Source organism: Ixodes scapularis, unplaced genomic scaffold (genome assembly GCF_016920785.2).
Source record: "Ixodes scapularis isolate PalLabHiFi unplaced genomic scaffold, ASM1692078v2 PGA_scaffold1__304_contigs__length_218370807, whole genome shotgun sequence".
Classification (NCBI taxonomy): Eukaryota; Metazoa; Arthropoda; class Arachnida; order Ixodida; family Ixodidae; genus Ixodes; species Ixodes scapularis.
Window position 1 is genome coordinate 194,389,623 of NW_024609846.1, and position 16,633 is coordinate 194,406,255.

The window sequence follows — 16,633 nt, forward strand, 5'->3', positions numbered from 1 at the left end:
TCCTCATGTATAAATAGCTGAAAACCTTTCGTGCCCATTGCTCCCCGTCCATTTGCCTCAACCTATCCTCAAATTCTACCTTGCTCACCGCTTCCCTGCTCTCAAATGATGCCCATCCCATGTCTCCTTGTACTCCCTGGTTTGGCGTTTTGCAATGTGCCCCCAAAGCCAGTCTACCTACTTCGCGCTGTTTTATTTCTAGTCTCGCATGCACTTCGGATTTCATGCATAGCACTGCGTTTCCAAAAGTCAAGCCAGGCACCATGACCCCTTTCCAAATCTCTCTCACCACCTCATACCTGGAAGGCGATCCCACCGCCATCTGTTGGTTCAGAATCACACTAACCAGGGGTGGGGTTGCACCTTAATCCCCTCGATGTGTTTGCGTTGGTCTTTCAAATAACCTCAAAGATGCCAGTGCACGAGGCCCGTGTCTCGCGCAGTCCTTGGGGGCAAATGGCAGCGCAGCATTAAAATGACTGGCCCTTGACTGGCAGGGCCCGTTTTCTCGAACGCAAACCGTGGTTTAAAGTTAACTATTGTCCCTAGAACGGGGAATTTTAGGTCACGTGACTGGGCGAGCAGGGGCGCCGAGGGAGAAGCAGTACCTACAAGCAAAATGGCCGCGACGTCGCTTAATGAGGGCTAATAGTTCTGCTTGGTTCTGCCGAACATTCATTTCGATCCGGCTGTTATATTAATGACGCGCCATCAACCTAGTAGCACGTCAAGCAAAGCGGTAGTTCAGAGGGACAACTAAGCTAACCGACGGCAGCATTCCGCGAACGCATCACTCTTCACCAGTCCGGGACCCAGGGGTGCTATGTTGCGCTTTTTGCACTCCCAGGCGACTTGGAAGAGGGAAGTGAAGTCAACGACACAGCAAACGCAGATTGGGTGTTGACAGAAGAAAACGAAATCAACACCCAATCTGCGTTTGCTGTGTCGTTGACGTCACTTCCCTCTCCCTAGTCTCCTGGTAGTGCAAAAAGCGCAACATAGCCCCCCAGGACATATGACGGTACATCAGCCTTGCAAGTGTTTTTATGGTGAGTAAAAAATGTTTTGCGAACAAGCGTTGGTATACGAACAGGTTTAATTTGTTACACTGTGCACGCCAACTCGCGAACAGCGATTACTTTGCGGAGAAAGGGGTTATCTTCGATAAAGTCTTCGTTCCGAGTGAACAGCTGAGACATTGTACCGTTTTTTTTTTTTGTTCGCAGTGCGCCGACAGTATGCCGACAGCATCGAGGTTTCTACATATCCCCGGTGGCCAGCAATTCAACGGTGACGAGAACCTTAGCTTTACGCTGAAGCAGTGCCGCTGCGTCTGGTTCTGACCGCGACGGTCGGTCGATGCATCCACCAATGGAAAAGATAGTACAAGCGCGGTATACGAATCAACCTTGCCGATGTCATCTGCAGAAGTCCCAGAAACGAGAAATAAACAAACACTTATTACAAAGAAAGTTGACGAGATCATCCTTTCGCTTTTTTTGTTCGTTTTTAAAAGTCATATTGGGATTATCTTTCGTCTTATTGCGATATATAGCAAAACGCAGGTGTGCGGGTAGAGAAACCAAGGTAGCAGACGATAGTGTCCTGACCGCAAACGTCGGTTGAAAATGGACCAAGCGTCAGTATCGAGGGCTTGCGAACAGAGGCAAAAAATTATGACATTAGACGAGAGATTGAAGTTAATTCGGGAAGTTGGGGCAAGAAGGGAACAAATTATGGGAAAATTCGGTCCTGCAGTAACTGCACACACGAGACAGCAGGCGTGGCTCGACATTGCCGATGCAATGAATGAGCAGGGAGCTCAGAGGACCGCAAAGCAGTTGAAGGAGGCGTGGCAAAACCTCCTGAAAAAATGCAGAAAGGTCTACAGCGCCTACAAGAAGCATGAAGGGCGCACAGTTGAGTCGGAGGAATTTGCATATTTCGAAAAACAAACTAGTTTTCAAATGTTCGCTTTAAAGATGAGTGGGGGGGGGGGGGGGGGGGGGCAGGGACACAAAAAATAAACAGAACCTTTTCTGCCATTGATTATAATGCCGTGTTTGCATTTAATTTTTTTATGGCATGACTGATGACAGATATAAAAGTGAGTGTTGACGTGTAACTTTCCACTACATTCCTGTCCTTGTTCGAAAACAGTAATAAAATCAAAAGAGGCAACATCTCAAAACACTTTATTGAAATTTCCTTTAACCGTGTTTTAGTAACCGAGACACACATGAAACAGCAAAAAGTGTGGTAGACCTGAGACAGAGGAGATCAAAATGTTGAAAGCACACCACCTAAACTGTGCCTTTTCTGCTGTTTTTAAGAAAACAGTCCTAAAACTTAGGGCATTGTTGTTCATCGAACACGTCGCTGAATACCCTACACTACTGCGCCCTCAAGGCACACAGAAAGCGCTATGTACAAAGTTGACTGCAACACAATTGCACGCAGCGATGTGCATGTTGGAAGGTTACTGTTGCGAGATCACTCCACTGCAATGTTAAGAAGTTACATTTCTGCCACACAGTATAAATTACTATGCTTTTATTTGATGCTTCATAATGCTGTTGGATTTCTGCTGTTTATATTCTAGCTTGGTAGTTGGTTATTGATCCCCCTCCACTCTGCAATGCCTCTGGGGCCCGGGTGACTACGGAATGAAAATAATGTGCATTCATTTGGTAGGTGCCGGCCCGAACCCCCATGAACTGACGCCCCTAATTCAGGCAGTTCTCGACGTGATCGGCGTCGACTCGCCGAACCTGTGTGGGCTCGATGTCATTGAGGGTGACACGGAAGAGTGAGTGGATTACTCTTACATCAGTCTGTATGACAAGTCAACAGCACTGAGTGCCGCGCATGCAGAACAGCTGTTATTAATGGTGGGACCCTAAGAAACTGATGTGAGAACAGGGAGATTGTAAAAATTGTCATAGTGCCATACACACAATATCTAATTGGAAATCAGCGCACTTTCATGTATCACTACTGCGTGATGCAGGTTAGGATAGGGAGCCCAGGCTAGCGGACATACTGCACTGCCTTTGGGTCACTTATGGCAAGCATGTAATCGTGAATTTCTCTTTATTTTACTCATACGGCTGCATAATTGCTCTACAAGCAACCTGCAAAAAACACACACAGAAGGATATGTAGCAAAATGTGCTCATTACTAACATAACTAACACCCAGACAACAGAACTACCGATGTACCAAAGGCAGATATCCGAGCAGAGTTGTAGTACACTTTTTGATGGTTGAAGGAATGCAAGGTGGTGATATTCTAACCTCTTAACCAACAGGTGCAACAAATAAGACAATATTCTTCCTTTGAAAAAGAAAGGTATAACCCTGTTGTTACGCATGATATTTGATTAGTTGTTGAATGAGTGAACAAACTCATCGTTTATGCTGTGTCGAACTAGTGCGGAACGCAAAAAGGAAAGAGGTAGCGTTGCTGGCATCAGTTATCGGTTTAACAGCAGGATAGAAAGCCATAGCAAGATTGACTCTATACATAGCCAAGCGAAAACTCTTTTGTAGCATCGTGGATTTCGTAAACAACGAGACTTGAATGTTTGGTTTCACAACATCCTTAGGTGAAATAAATGGCAAGGTTAAGAAATTTATAAGAAAGCTAAAGGTAATGAAATACTGAAAGTTGCAACCGGTACAAGGAATATTACCGTAATATCCCGAGAGACGACCCATCCCCAACAGATAGCCCATCCTGATTTGTAGCAGGACTTTCTATTTTTCAATGGCTCAAGTTGAGCTACCTTGTGAACACCGAATGTTAGCCTACCCCTTACTTTTACCTAATGTGCTCTCAGTTTTGGGTGGGCAATTTCTCGGGATATTACGGTGAGCATGGATTTCTGCATGAGCACCATGTGTGTGGTCCACTCGGAGATGCTTGAAGCATCAGAGAGTTTCTGTTCTACAGTTAAGTGCACTGTGGCAAAATTCCAGCAACATGTCGGTGTTACAAACACTGTATGTTATACGTATGTTGCCTGCACACTCCTAATAACTACAGCAAATCACTTCCTGCATATCCATTTGTCACAGCGATAGCTTGAGGCAAACGGCAGCGCCGCAGCCTCGGGCGTCAGGAAGCGGCCAAAGGGTGGCAGCAGCAGAAGAGTGGGCAGCAGCTCCCCGTGTCTTGCAGACGAGACGTTGGTGCCGGGAAGCTGCGCAGAGGTATCAGCAGCAAGCTGAGGACCAGCAGCAGATGGAGGCGGAGAACCTCCTGTTGGATAGGGAGGCAACAAAAAGAGCCATAGATGCCTCCAACGCACAAATCGCTGCAGCAGATGCTGCTAAACAGTATTACACTGAAATGCTAAGGCTACAAACCTTGCAGGCTGAACTTCAAATTGAGCTTTTGAAAAAAACAATTGGGAAAGGAGTAATCAGAACAGACCAAGGGGGGCAGACCAAGGGGGGGGGGGGGGCATTAAGTTCTAAGATATTTTTTTTTTTTTAGATTGACGAAGCAAGGGCGGATGTGAAATAATAAAAGTATGTTTTGAAATGCAAGGATTTGTGAAAACCTCAGTACGTTATGGGGTAGTCGTCCCTGGAGAAAAACACTCGACCCTATGCGACAGCCAGTAAGATGATGCAAGTAATTTTAACGAATAATGAAATATTTTTATCGCCTCCCCAGTATTCCAGAGTACCACATTGGTATCCGACACCAGCGACAATCTAACCAGCGGAGTTTCCATACATGTGCGCAAGCCTGTCGACATGTCAAAAACATCATTGTTGGGCACTAAGGAAAGAAGCTTAACAATTCGACCCTGCTCAAAACAAAACAGCAAGTAAGCAAATAACCTAGGAAGTGCCTGCACGGCGCAAACAGTGATTATGCGTTTAAATGCATGGTTACTGGTGTGACCACTCGGTGTGCCTGATTTCTTCGAGGAGAGTGTGTCGCGGAATTTACACCGTTCAGGAACTCTGTACTCTTTTTGTTCACTTCCCGAAAAAAACAGGCATTACCATACTTCAACGTTGTTCGACAGCGATTTTATACACCCTTTACTCTTTTACTAAGTGAAATAACCAATGACAGAATTATTCCTCTTATGTACATGACCCATTAGTGGCTGTTATAATCGGACCACTACTGTGACGCATACAGGTTGACTCCTCTCACCTGTAGAATACTTTTAAATATGGTAATAATACCAACTTATAGGACAGAGGCACAATAAAATGAAATGGTATTATTTTTAAGGCTATTATTTCGCTCACCCCTATAATTGCTCGCACTGAGGGCATTGATGTTCGCGTAGCCTGTAGTACGAAGACAAGCACAATGACCAACACGCAGAAGTGGGCCGAAGCTTTTCGCACAAAAGCCGCACGCACTGTTGACCGAGGCACACAACAGCAATATATTGCAGGACTTTTGCGCATGTGGTTCCATGGGTCATGCAGCAATTTCACTGTTCAACGCAGTTGCAATTATGCTGCTTGACCAACTCTAACCTTTTATAACAAGGTACGCTGCAAGACATGTCAATCAATCTTTGGGCATTTGTTACTACATACCGAAACTGGATGAGGCGAGAATGATTCTGATCCGTGCCTGCATGGCTGTTCAGAAGAGTTACCTTGTTTGGACACCGCCACATTACATCTTAAGTGCATGTCATTGTTGCAACCAACAAAAAACATGCTGCAATGAAGAGGGTTTGCGAGACAATATGGTTTGCAATGTTTGAGGCACTCTTTCTGCTACAATGTTCGGAATCAGAAAAGGGTACAGACGTCTTCAACATGAGGGTGGACGCCTGAGCGGCATACGACGGGCGCTGCATCGTCTCCAAGCGACGCTTTTGCAAATAAAGGTGGATAGCAGTCGCAGCACAACATCTGCTTGCTCTAATATCTGCCAATGCTTCCATTCTTTTGCAACGAGTGAATTCCGCAAAGCCTGTTTACCCTCGTATTGAAACGATACATGAAGAATGCTTAATAAAGATTAAAATATCTATGTTCTCCAAGGAATATGCTGGGGTTGGTTCAGCCCCTTATATCAGCTGCTGGTAAAACCACAGCCAAAAGATGCCACGAAGCATTCAAGAAAATTTATTATATGAAATCGCGTGCCACATTCAACCATTTACGGAGCCTCGTAAACACACAGAGAGGACAATATCTCTGTATGTTTCTCGCATTCAAGAAAATCAGTTTGAATTGAAGAGACCACATACCCACATACCCACGCTCAACAGAAGAACTGGTCGACAAGGGCACGCCGGGCCTTGTTGCTTTCTCCACGGCCGGCTGCCATGGGCTCCACAGGAACCTCAGGCGGGATGGCAGTCCCTGGCATCGCGCAGGGGTATCTCTTCGCGAGATTGTGGAGCACGCAGCATGCCACGATGATGTCGCAGCATCTGCTTGGCTCCATGCGCAGCTCGGCGTGCAGGCAGTGGATCCTGCGCTTCAGCTGGCCTATTGTCCTGCGTGCATCATATGGACAGAATGAGTATTATTTATTTAAATTACACTAATATATTAGGGCTGAGACTATTTCATACTTTCTGAATGCTGTAGCCTACCGAAAACCCGGCAATCATTTCTTATCATTGCCAAGATATATAACAGTATGTTTACATGTAGACCATATTAAACTTCCCTCGACAAATGTTCCTCATAGCTGAGTGTAAGCGAAACACAGTTTCATACAAACAGTCGTTAACATTAGCAGTCCGAAGATGTCTGTCAACGACTTCCCTATAGCAACCCGAGCCCGGTGCAATTTGTCACATTTTTACGGCGAGTCCCAGCAGTGTGGAGTATTTTAGAATGTATGGCAAGTAGGCGTGTAATTTCTGTAAAGGTGGGGCCGGAAAAAAAAAACACGGCTTTGCATTTGTATCTTTTTGCTCTTCTGTATCCAGGCTGAACCAAAATATTTTAACGAACGAACAATGTGATATGTTCTCCAAAAAATATGTTGGAGAATATTTCACGTTTTTGTTTTTTGATACGATGCATGCGTTTTGCATGTCTGCTTTTTATGCAACACAGCATATATGTGTCTACGTTGCACCCTTATGCAGGCCCTCGGGCTGTATAGGGGCACTGGAAAGTACAATAAATAAATATATATTCTTGGGATAGTATTTTCTTTCTTCTCTCTTTAGGTTCCGTGCAATTACTGTTTTCTGCTGGGTCTAGAGAACACAAAACTGCATGTAGGGGCGTTACAATTAACAGTGTCTTCTGTGCTATGACAACAAAATGTTACGTTGTCTAGTGGCATTCTTTTCAATATAGCAGCCCAGTAACCCACCACGATGCGTGACTTTGTCTTACCTTTCAACAATACTCCTTGTCGTGGTGTGTGCCGTGTTGTACCTCACTTCTGCTGCTGATGATGGCGAAAGGAATGGCGTCATCAGCCACGGCTGGCAGGTGTAGCCGCTGTCGCCGAGCAATAGGCCATCGTAGATGCCATCGGCCAGCTTGACTGATAGTGTGCTCTCGGTGAAAATCTGGAGTCGTGCGTGCTTCCTGGCCATCTCGCAACCACATTGCGTATGCGGCAGGACGCGTCAACTACCACCTGTACGTTGATGGAATGGTACAGGTGGCGGTTCACGTACACCTCCTCGTGCACGCGCGGTCCCTGGATTCGAATGTGGGTGCCATCAACAGCACCCACGACACAAGGGAACCCGGCTACGTCAAAGAACTGCTCCTGCAAGGCAGCACTCTCTGCGACGTCAGGCCACCTGCATTGCCAATACATTCACAAGTTAATTTACAGCACAATACCCTAGCATGCACATTTGTGCAAAGTTTAGCCGACAACATTCGTTTTTTTTTTCTGCTTCAGTGTTCATCGTAAAAAAGAAATGTCGTAAATATCGCCAAATGCCTCGACAAAACAAAATGTTCGAGAAAAAAAAAGTGGGCCCACACCGCGGATCGAACCCGTGTCCACTTATGTATGAAGCAGACACCTTACCCCCCTATGCACGGTGTATGCCCCTATGCTATGCCATCTTTTCTTTTTTTTTAACCCTATGCTATGCCACCGCTTATAAAACACGTAGTAACCATTCGTGTTATAGGCTCCCTGCACTGACGTCACATCGCATACTTTTGAACACCAAGTAAAAGGAGGAGAGGGAAACTGCCTTTGTAAGAATGTTGAGTGACAGGTTAATCTTCTCTAATCATCTGCCAGGAGAATAGCAACGCCTGTGCAAACCCGGGAGGCACAAAGGAGGACCCTGATAAGAGGGTAGCTCCTTCTTTCCCTCTTCTCTGCAGGGCAGTTTCGCGTATTGCGTATAGCCCTTTCCGGCCGAGGTGCACGACGGAGTGCATATAGCTTTACTCATAAACAAACTTAACACAATCTGACTTTTTTTTTTTTTTGACTCGGAACGCTCAGGAACTCTTTACCGAATGAAGTCTTACCGTTTGAAGTCCCTTGCTCGACGTGCCAGAGCTACGGTGACCTGCCTCACGGACCGTGAAGCACTAGAGACTTGCACGTGGACGTAGTCGCCTGCAGTGATGAGGAAGTTGCCTGTGGCGTAGAATTGCAGAGCGACGATCACCTGCTGCTCTGCGGACAAGGCGCAGCTGCGACGCGTCGACCGCTCCAAGTCCGGGCGCAGCGTCTCCGCGAGAAACATAATTCCCGCGCGACCAAACCGGAATCGTTGCTGCAGCGCATCCTCGTCGAATTCTTCCAGCGGATCGAGGCGGTCCCGGAACACACGTTGTCGTCCCAGCATGACGACAGCGTACTGCGCGTACGCGCGGTCTCGTCGACGTCGACGCCTCGTCCCGTTCGACATCGTTTCCGTTATCAAAGTACAAATAGGTCCGCAAATCAGTTGTTATTAAGTCCGCAGTCGGTCGGTGGGCTAATCGGTGGATCGGTTGGGCAAACGGAAGAGAGGGCAAACAGTTGAGATCAGCAGGAATCGTAGAAACGTGCGTCGCAGGGAACAAAAACGAGTCTACAGCAGCCGCGTTGCCAGACTGGAAAGGACTCGGGGAAAGTTATGCGTTGTTTATGGCGAAACATATTGAAGGAAATGTTTCTTACGTCTTCAAATATTCGTCGACAAACTCTAGCATGGTAGCTAAAATTTCTTCGTAGCATCTGAAGCAAATAAATTGTTCTTCAAGTACAACATTACTATATTTTGACTTAAAATATCATACTAGAGCGATAACAACCAGCGGAAAAAGAGAATAAACAAAATGACTGGCTTGTTTCACCGATAGATGACGCATCTTACTGCCCAATCAAAAATAATTATTGTGGTTTTATATCCAGCCGTTTATTATAGTACCTAGGTACTTTTTCCTTCCTAGGTACCGTGGTTTACTAAAATGGGTTTACCATCGCTACGAGAAAACCGGCCCCTGGGCCCGTTTGCTCGAAGCACTAACCGCGGCTAAAGTTAGCCGCAGTACCTAGGAGAGGGGTTTTGAAATCACGTGACTGGCTCGGTAGGGATGCGGGGAAACATGGCGGCGCCCCAGCGAGTGAGCGCCCCTCGCTTTGGGAATATTAAGTCGTTGTAGCTGCAATATCGAGCGCGTTAGTCAGCAACGAATGGTGCAGGAGGCTTTCGCTTTGCCCTTCCTCAATTAAACCGCAAAGCATGCGCAATGACATTGGCGCATTTTTTAGATGGTGTTTCGATTCTGGGCATTCCTAAGCCTAAATGAACGCGATAATTGTCGGCATGGCAACGTCTTTGGAAAGCGGATTGCCTTGACTCAATCGGCCGGGTATTGATAGCACACAAAAGCATACAGCGTCCCAACAGACTTTCTTCTAAATTATCCAAGCATCGCGAGGAGAACGTAATTCTACGGTCCACGCGCGCTGGCCTTCCTCTCATAAAAGATTCGTAGTAAAAAATCATAATAAGGCTTTAACGAACGCGCGTGCAAGGCAAAATTTGTTTTATACTTTTTGCTTTAGAACGGTTACTACTGCAGACGCCAGCACGTGCGACGCGTGCAACTACAGTCGTATCATGCACCTCGGTGCTTGGATAATTTAGAAAAAAAGGTCTGTTGGGACGCTGTCTGCTTTTGTGTGCTATCAACAATCCGCTTTCCAAAGACGTTGCCATGCCGACAATTATCGCGCTCATTTAGGCTTAGGAATGCCCAGAATCGAAAGACTATCTAAAAAATGCGGCGATGTCATTGCCCATGCTTTGCGGTTTAAGTGTGGTAAAGCAAAGCGAAAGCTTCCTGCACCATTCGTTGCTGACTAACGCGCCCGATATTGAAGCTACAACGACATATTATTTCCAAAGCGAGGGGCGCTCACTCACTGGGGCACCGCCATGTTTCCCCGCATCCCTACCGAGCCAGTCACGTGATTTCAAAATCCCTCTCCTAGGTACTGCGGCTAACTTTAGCCGCGGTTAGTGCTTCGAGCAAACGGGCCCAGGTGTCTTGCGCGTTTCCACCAGCAATGGTTGGCGGTATTTGTAAAAAACGCCTTTATCAAGGGGCTTTAGCAGGTACGCTGGGTTCAGGCGCCCATCTGCATCATACCGTCGTGCGATCGTGTACCACAAATACTGCGTAATGCACGTTAAAGACCCCGAGCTAACAGCTGTACTGCACGCTTTATAACCTTCAACCGGTAACAATGTCGCCCTACGAAACTGCTGCTCTCTAAAAAAAAACTGACAACTAATTTTGAATGCGCCGTTACCTTACAGTGTACTAGAATACTTGGGTAGTGTTGGGACCGAAGCGGCTAAAGCCCCTTCATCTTTTAAAAGTACCGCAAGGTGCGTCGATGCACGGGGCACGTGCAACGTGCAGCCCTTGGGAAGATCATGGCGACACAGCGCAGCACTGAGCTAGATTTCAGACACCATGTTCTTCCCGGAAGTGGAGCGCGGCACGTGTCTCGAGCATTTCCACAACAATGAATGGCTCCACTTTTCCCAGAATAGAAGGGCTTTAGGAGCGGCTCGCCTGAGGCGCGCGGTATTGGCGACGGGAGCGATCGAAAGCGTCGCTGCGGTCGGCCTGCCACGATTGGCCGAAGACTGACTCTGACGTCAGCAAAGGATTTCTCATCGATGGAAATAAGAGTAATGGAGGAACTTCAATTTTTACGGTGTTGAGGCAGCGTTCGTTTCAGAGCGCAATGATTTCAAGCTGCTACCATGTGCATTACAAACACCATCGAAATTGTTGTTCGCGAGGTTTGACGTCACGACAGGTAACCATACGAGGGCGCCACCAAAACATCTCGCCCCTAATTGATCGTGAAAGGTGTCGACGTGTCGACACCGGCGCGTTACCCAGTAGGTGAGCGCATGCGCGACCGTAGTCGCGAAAATATGAATTTTCGGTGCCGCTTTCATTATGATGCATCTACGACCTGCCAGCGGTCGTACCACGGCATCAATTACGCTTCGGCACGACCGTTTGCAACATGATGCTTCAATGTGTTGGACCGTACAGGCGTCATTACTCTGCCTTCACATTAAAACAACTGCGACTTTAAAGAAGCGGATTGCAAGTTGTTTCAGCGTAGAATTAGCTGCGAACTTCGGTTCGTCGAATGGTGAGCATTTTAAATAAAATTCCCATTTCCTTGGCTGCAAAAGGCCGAACATGAGATAATTTTCGGGAATAACTAAAACTCGGAAGCATTTTTTTTTTTTTTGCTATTTTATTTTACGGTGGAACGAAACGCCACCTACTAAAGCCCGAGATTGTTTTAGTATGTTTTTTTAAGTAGCCCAGTTTACCTTCTCCGTCATTTTGTCTGCCCGTCTTCTTCTCCTTCTTGACCTTAATCAGCTCGCTTCACTTGTCACTCATTTTCGCGTTCATTTAAATGCGACAAACCACCGAAGCGACGGTCGGAAAGTGATGCGAATTTTATATTTCTTCGTGGCTGCCACGACCATCCGAGGACCACCCGACGTTCACTTGTAAGAAATGACAATTTTTATCACGCGTTTTAACATTGAACTTAAGTCCAAAAACTGAGACAACTTGGGTTGAAGAAGTAATGCTTTATAAGATTCAAAAAAGAAAACAAGCAACTATTTCACATCATTTAGACCAGGAAACAATAGCACACGTAAAGGAGGCAAGATATATGTTGTAAAACATGGTTACAATGTACAGCGCTTACATGGTGACAATGTGCAGCTCATACATGGCCCTGAAAGTATACATGCCTTGCAAGTGACGTCGCGCTAGGGAAGGACGGTGCACCGCACCATACTGGTGGTTGACTTCACACCGCGCGGATGCGCTTACCAGGGCGTATAGGATGCTGCTAATGGCTCGGACATGCGCTAACATGCACCTTATTTTTTACAAAGGTACCTAGTTGTGTTACATCTGAACTTGGAAAAACGTGCTGAGCTTACGATGACGACGTTTATCCACAGTACGTGCGAAAGTTTTCGGCATTGCTGCGATTGCGCTACGAGCAGAAAGTTTCGAAATGCCGCCGACGAAGTTTTAACGCGAGGGGTGTCGTGTCACAAAAAAAAAAAAGAAAAGAAAAAGCTTAATTGCGGCCCAAAATTCGACGAGCGGCTCTAGGAGTCGGGTGTAGAGAAAATTTTACGATTTTGCGAAATACTGGTAAACAACGCAATGTTATCGTCATAATCAAAACCTTGAGACAAGGAGAAATCAAATAACGAACAAGACAACTCTCATTGTCTCAGGGTTTATACTATGATGTTTCCTAACCGACTCGCCTGCATACGTTCGCTCCTTGCAACGGTTACCGTCTAGCGGACAGCACAAACCGATGACCCAGCGGCGGCGTCTCGGCGAGCTTGAACACGGGGGCCGCCGCCGACCGATCTGTCTAGCCGGGCTCGCAGCGCGACACTCGGCCGGGAGCCCCGAAGCCTGAAGGTGCGCTCGAAGCGTGGAAACGTCGTTATGTAACGAAGGCCAAAGGCCATATGCACCACGAATGAGAAAAAGCCGATGAAAAGGCGTGTGCGAACGTAAACAACGGTAGAAAAGTGCCGTCACTCGCCGCTATGAAATGCGTCCCGCAAACTCAGTAATCCACGGCACATCCCTTTCCTGCCGCTCGTACATTGTCTTGACGGCTACTCTGCCTCACGGGGCATGCCGACGAAACGATCGGACGACCGTCGGGATACGAGGTAATTGCTACAGTCAAGCGCGGCGCAGTTTCTCATTGCTCTCGCTGCGAAAGGCCGTCGAGTCAACCACCAGCATGGCGGATACCGGTGTTCGACGTCATCATGTGACGTACGTGAAGGCGTGTATACTTGGCATACCACATCAGGTAAGTTCTTGAAACAAATGAGCACGGCCCTTTCGATGCTGATCTTGTTAGACTTCGGCTCAAGAGCCGTCTCCAAATAAGCAACACCGTCGAAGTTGCTGAACTAGTGAACAGCCCAGTAGGGAATTGGCATATTGAGGGAGCTTAGTGCGTCGCGATCGATGCCTTGTAGGGTCACGGCAGGAGCTTCGCTGTTCACCACTGGTGACAACGGGTCAGTTTTCCGAGCGAGTCCCGAACGCTTTGCAACAACGGGTTCTCGTGGACTTGCCTTCACATCCTTTCCTCTCGTCCTGCGGGAGGGTCACCACGTAGGTCCTGGCGTACACAAGGCAGCAGAGTCGGCACCGCGTCTGGCGTAAGCGCGGGGTGTCCACAAGGAATCCTCACTTCTTTTCCGCCGATTATGTGGACGTCGTCTCGAAGGATGAAGCGGGGCTCGAAGTGCAGCTCGGAGACAGCGCTTGTTTCTTCAAGACGCTTGTCTGATCGTGGCAGATTCTTTTTCCAAAGATCTCTTTTGGCTCTGTCCTTTGGAACGCCGAAAAGGGACGACGTTGTCACGCCTTTCACTCGGATTTAGCCCGTTTGGAAACCAGGGGACCTATGTTGGACAAATGTTTCGTTTCTCCTAAAAGAAACGGAAGTGACGACATCACGTCTGATTGGATGAGGCTCAAATGACGAAAGTTCCCTATGAAAATGTGGGCGGAGACGGGGAACCGCCCCCACCGGAAGTGACAACACTTTGACGTGTCGTTTCCTCGGTGTTTCGTCTGGAAAGGGAACTAGTCTGTCGATGGTTTTTTCGCAATGGGAAACACGGCGTCTCGGAGGCAGAGCGACAGCTTTGCTATTGTGGAACTTTCTTTTTTCTCCGGAAAGGCTCTACCGGCAGCACCGCGATGCCTTTGAACTAACGGAAGTGTCTTTTTGGAGGCAGTAGCATCTCACCAAGAATGTGGTCCGTTGGCTGTGCGACGAACTGCGCGAAGAGCCAGAGTTGAGGAGGCTGCGAGGTTCGTGGGCGGTGATGACTGTGGAACAGCAAGTGTTGAGCGCACTTCGCTTTTACGCCACGGGGAGCTTTCAGGACATGGTGGCGAGCGTCGAGCACATAGCGAGGGATCAGGCTACAGTCAGCATCGTTGTGCAGGCTATGTCCCTCGCTATTGTGCAGTGTCTGGGGATCCGGCGCGGCTGGATCGACTTTCCCCAGACAACCGGCGAGAGAAACGACGTCGAGGGGGGCTTCCAACGGCTCGGCAGGATACCCCGCGTCATCGGTTGCGTCGACGGAACGATGATCGCCATTGTCGGCCCGTCGGAGAACGACCCCACCGTCACGAAGGCGGCGTATTGGTGCCGCAAGCAATACTACGCTCTCAACGTGATGGTGGTAAGTACGATCACATATATTTTTGTTTGTTTGGCAATGTATTTTAATTACTCTTGGAAAGGATGCAGGACTGTTGGTAGGACGCTAGTGTGCGCATTCTTGTCACCGTCCTGCAAAGGGAAGGGGAAGGGGTAAGAAAGAGATAGTATAGTGGAGAATGTGAGAGGTAAAAAAAAAAAATTTCAGAAGTGCAATGTCCATACGTAATAAAACAATAGAACCGCCAACACTTCAACGTCAAGCCGCTGGAAAGGTGGTATGATCGTGATTTATCTTCATCCTAGAGGAAGAGGTCAGCTGTGCCGATGTCGTGGCGTGTGCCCTCTAGGTGTCCTGTGGCAACGCAGTTTTCTGGAGGTTCGGAAATCCGGCAGGAGGGTGCGACAATGACTTAGTCGTGTGCTGAGAATCTTGTGTTTATATGGTGCTGCGCTTTCGTTTTTGTTCGGCCTTTCATCTCACTACAGGAGGTTTAGTAAGCCAGTGACCCCTAAGAAAGTAATAAAGTGCCTCAGAGCCCTCTCGTTGTTTGCTCTGGGTCCTCTTGGCCGTAGCATTTCTTCCTCAGTGTTGCAAGGTAATCCGAGGGCGGTGTACCTTGCACGGAGCTCTGTTCTTTGGTCATCCAGCCTCGTGCAGTGCGCCAGGAGGTGTGCTGCGTCCGCCGGTACACTGCATTCTTCACAGTTGGGGTCGATGTGCCTCCTGAGGCGGTGCAGCCAAACCGGGGTGAATGCGCTTCCCGTCCTGAGACGGTGCAGCACGGCGACCGTCGCCCTGTCTAAGCCACATGGGATCCTGGTTGGGCGTTCCCCCGACGCGATGCCTGGGTCTGGGTGCAAGCTGGTTATCTTCCTCCGTATAAGGAGCTTGGCGTCTGCAAAGCGAGTAACCGCGGATGTCGGGCATGTGAGGTCCTTGTGTGCTTCTGATGCAAGCTGGTCGGCCATTTCGTTTCCAGAGATGCCGCAGTGACTAGGTAGCCACTGGAATGCCAGAGTGTGTCCTAGTTGTTTGAGCCTTATGGCATTATTCGCCACGACCAGCGCAAGTGGAGGAGCACGATGAAGGCTCCCGAGCAGGGCAAGTGCAGCCTGGGAGTCGCTGAGGATGACCCACCTTCTTGTTGCGGTGTTCTTTGCGATAATGCCGCGCACAGCCAGGCCAATCGCGGTTAGCTCAGCGGTCGTCGATGAGGCGTGAAACAAGAGTTTCTCCGTGAGCCAGGTCGCTTCTGTTTGGAAGTACGCGGCCGCGGTGGCCGTCTTGTCGGTAGGGTGTACAGAGCCATCGGTGAAGATGCGCGTCCAGCCGTCGTAATGCCGCTCAAGGTGGTGTTCGGCGAGCTGCCGTGCAGTGGTAGTCGCTGCAGTTTTCTTGCTTCGCAGGTCCTCGATGTGGAGATCGACGAGGAGCGGGTCAGGTTCTTCGTGTCCTGTTGGGAGCTTGGGGATGATAGGCGGTGGGCCCGCGATGTCCACAAGTGTGGCTGCTTGTCTGCCAATTTCCGAATCTTCCCGTGCCGCGATTCTTCTCGCCAATGCGGTGGTCGAGAAGCAGTTGTTCATTCGTACTAGATGTGTCAAGGCTTGTTGCTGTAGTGCATTGGCGACGGTGTTGATGTTGGCCTCTACTAGTGTACGTTGGGATGACGCGCTGCGGGGGACACCCAAGCATACACGGAGTGCCACCCGTTGCACTCTTTCAATGTTTTCGAGTTGAGTTTGGCGGAGTGTAACAAAGGGCAATGCGTAGAGAGGCCGTGCAAGAATTAGTCCTCTATATATCTGGAGCATCATTGCCTGTGACGTGCCCCAGGTGTTGCCTCCTAGTGATCGGAGGATGTTTGTGTGTTTTTTCATTGCTAGGATGACATCTTGCACTGCTGGCCC